The sequence below is a fragment of the Pongo pygmaeus genome, chromosome 6 (assembly GCF_028885625.2).
Source record: "Pongo pygmaeus isolate AG05252 chromosome 6, NHGRI_mPonPyg2-v2.0_pri, whole genome shotgun sequence".
Lineage (NCBI taxonomy): Eukaryota > Metazoa > Chordata > Mammalia > Primates > Hominidae > Pongo > Pongo pygmaeus.
Genome location: NC_072379.2, coordinates 84049656 through 84053842, shown reverse-complemented (window position 1 = coordinate 84053842; position 4187 = coordinate 84049656).

Sequence of the window (4187 nt, the reverse complement as noted above, 5' to 3'; positions counted from 1 at the left end):
ATTCAGTCTTATAAAGGAGATACTGCCATTTGCAACAACAAGTATGAATCTAGAGGATACTATACTAAGTGAAATAAGCCAGATACAGAAAGAAAAATACTGCACAATCTCACTTATATGTGGAATGAAAAAAAAAAGTTGAATATATAGAAACAGTAGAGTTGTGGTTACCAGGGACAGGGAAGGGGAGAAAAATGAGACAATGTTGATTGAAGGGTACCAACTTGCAGTTATGTTAAGATAAATAAGTCTAGAGACCTAATGTCAGCAGGAGGACTACAGTTATTAATACTGCATGTTGAGAATTTGCTCAAGAGTAGATTTTAGGTGCTCTTACCAAAAAGTAAAGATAAAAAAAAGAAACTAGCAACTATAGAACATGATGGACATGTTAAAATTGCTTACCTGTAGTAGTCATTTCACTACAAATATGTATTTCAAAAATACCATTTTGTACACCCTAAATTTACACAATTAAAAAAGTTCAACTTTTGTAATAATCTTGGAAATACCAAATAAAACAATGATAAAATAAAGTACCATTTTATTAAAATGAAGTGATTTATTAATATTTTTCTGTTTATACCTAATGTATTGGCCATTTTCATACATTTTTAGTTGGGGATAGATTGATATAATTTTTAATGCACTTTCTCAGTATAAACTAAGGACGTTAAAATGTGTATATCTCTTTACTAAGTTATTTCCACCTTAAGAGAACAGAAATAGAGTTATTAATCACTTGGTAAAATTCTGCTTTGCTTTTTTTTATCCTTATGTATTTTATTTTCTATACAGTATACAATTAGTTTAATAATATATTTTGAAATGAAAAAATAACATTAATTTTATATGAAAAACTTAGATCTCCTAGAATAAAACTTCAAGGAAAATAATTAAATACTGCCATAGTACAACTAGAAGTTGCTCGAGGTTTAGGCAATCCCGTAGGATAAATGATTAAACTTGCTTCAGGTTGGGCAAGGAATACTTCATCAACAAGGAGAAGATTCAACTTGCCAAATAGTTGCAAGGAGGGAATGATATTTTTTTCAAAGAAAGAAACTTATGGTAAGGCTTAAAAAAAGTGTTCCTTAAAGTGCGATGTAAAGTGTACATCCTAATCATCTGGAGTTGTTGTTTAAAATGTGCATCTTTGAGTGCCAACTCTAACCCACTAAGTAAAAACCCCTGGGCACAGGGCATAAAAGCCTGCTGTGTACCTGGCTCTACAGATGGTTCTCATGCACAAAATTTCAGAACCACATTGTAGAAAAGTAAAGCAGTGTGACATGCTTTGGAAACTGCAGATAATTTAGTGCAACTGTATTATTGGTTACATATAATGAGAGATGAATCTAGAAAAGAATGTTATGGTACATGTGTAATAATTCTTAAATGACACACGAGGGGCTTGGACAGTATGTGAAGATTCCAGAGGAAACCACTGAAGAGTTTTAAGCAAAGGGGTAACCTGATCATATGTTTTTTCCAGGATTACCCTAGCAACAGTGTAGATAACTGCATATGAGCAGACATAGATTGGAAGAAAAACTCTGGAGTGTTTTAATTTTTCTGGCATAAGAAGAGGATTAGGAAAGGCTTACTTAGGTACACTTGGTGAATAATTGATTATGTGGATGAAGGGAGAAGAAATAATTTTGGATGATTCTGATATCCATGTTTGCCTGCTTCCATATCTAAGTTTATAACAATATATAGGGGCAAAGGATATTTTAAAGCCACAACTCTGTACTTTTCCACTTTTCCTTATTTTTATCACAGGACCTAAATTTTACTGGAAATGTGAAGCTTATAAAGATGAGTTCCTGCCACTACAATAAGTCCATCAGGTCATAAGAAGTCTGATGAAGGATCAAGAGACATCCTTCTCACATTGATTATTTTAGGTCAACTCCTTGGGGACACCCTAGAGATTTATCTCTGGATGCAACAGAGCTAAAACGTCTACAGACATTATTACAATATATGGACAGACACTCCATAGGATATTCTCTGACTGGATAAGATTGTTGGCTAAAAGTCTACCACGCCTGTTGGGGGAGACAGCATGCACACTTGGGGGTGCTGTGATCCAGGCAATTTGGAGGCCTCCATTGCAGTTTCTATGGTTAAATACTGTGACAATGTGTGTGCACAGGGGACACATGAGTGGTAGTCCAGGGTAATTTTAAAAATACTGTTCTATTAAAAGCCATCCCATTCCTATTTTGACTTTTTGTGTCACAGAATGAGACATTCCTTTTAACCACAGCTGTGACTTGCCTTCACATTGATTGTGGTAAGGAGGAATTTTCCCTTGACTGCAGAATGTCTTGTGACCACTTTATATATTTCTTAATTAAACTAACATGGCAGAGGTAATAGGGCATTAGAATAATTTTATCCAAAATATCTACTTCCTACCCATGCTGATCAAAGAGGTGTAAATGTAGGCTGAGTTGGATCCATGATCCCCTAAGAGCTTTGGCTACATGGGAGACAAAGGGAGCAAATACCAAATCCAGCTTCCCTTTGGGGTTACTAGGAGCCCCCAGAATCCTCAAAGGCTCTGAATCACTCACGCTTCATCCCCATAACACACACGAGATCTTTCTCCTATAATTATTCCCACCAAAAACAGTCATAAATTCAGGCCTTAACCAACCTTTTAATGGCATGCTGCTTTTTGTCATTGCTATCTATTTTTTTTTCTTAAAGCACTGCCTCCTCTCTGCCATTTAAAAAAATTTTTTATTGACTTGTATGGAGAAACCAAGGTATTTGTCCTGTAGAGTGCTCAACATTATGGATTTACTTTCCTTGGTTTCTTATAACTTGTTCCTATAGCCCCAGTATTTCCCTATAATCTGGCAATATGAGAGTGATATCTACAGGCTTGACTATCTTTGGGTTTACTGTGTTTTATTTCTCCAAGAATACTTGATGGGGAGGGTGCACTTATTATTGTATCATATCAGGAAGCAAATAATGTCTATGACTAAACTATTATGGATGTCAAAATGATCTGTGAGTTCAGAGACATTAGCCTGATTTCCCATGAGACTGTCCCCAAAAACCTTTCATAAAATGGTTTCAGCACCCAATGATGAGGGTTACCTATATTCATATATATTCGTCAGGAGTATTTTCTAACATTTTAATGCATGTATTAGGTGAAATTCTATGAATGACATCCATATACTATTTCCCCTGTGGTATAGTTTTTAAAAAATAAAAAAAAGGATAAATGCTTTATTCTTTCTGTTAATTCATCATTTTCAAATGAATGAGATAATGCCCTGGAAACCTCCAAAAGGTACCAAGGAGGTGAGTGTGTGTATATAATCATAAACTCAGATTTCTATATATTTATATACATTGTGGTCATTATTTGTTTTGATGGCCATATTGTCTCATTTTAGGTTAGTGGGAGCTCCTTAATATTACTCTCCTGTTTTTGTGACATGATTCATTATTCTTTGATAGCTTCCTTGATTTCTGGAGTAAGATGGCCCAAGCTTATCTTACATATTTCCTGCCCCAGACCTGGATTCAGCTATTCTCCTAAGAGCACTGGTTCTTTTTAGTGAGTAATAGTATGGAGAGACCACAGTCTGGATGTTCATTGTAACTACTGCTACTGAGTTGTCATTACTTCAAGGACTTTTCAATGAAAAAGTGGGAAATACAGATTTTTTGATAGAGAAAATCAGTTATTAATTTATATGAATATTTCTAATTCCAATTTAAATCAAAGATTTTTACTTAATTTCTTTCATTGTATACTTGTATCTCATTTTCTCTTAACACTGAAAATCCTGACTTCTAAAGAAATGTAATTACTTGTTTTCTTACAACATAGTAGTCTAGATACAATAGGTTCAAAATAACACCAGTATTACTATTAACAATGAGACTACTAAATGCATTTTCACGGTGCACTAAAATCTCAGAATTCACTGCAATATAATTCATCCATGTAATAAAAAACCACTTGTAACTCCAAAACTATTCAAATAAAAAGTAATAATAAATTTAGAAATGCATTTTGAGATTTCCTCAGAATTTTTTGACCTTTATATTTCCCAAAAGACATTCTCATATTAATCTGTGAAGTCATTGAAAATAAGTATATATCCTTTGTGTAGTTATGCCACTATTTGGTATTCAGTTGGGTTTGAACG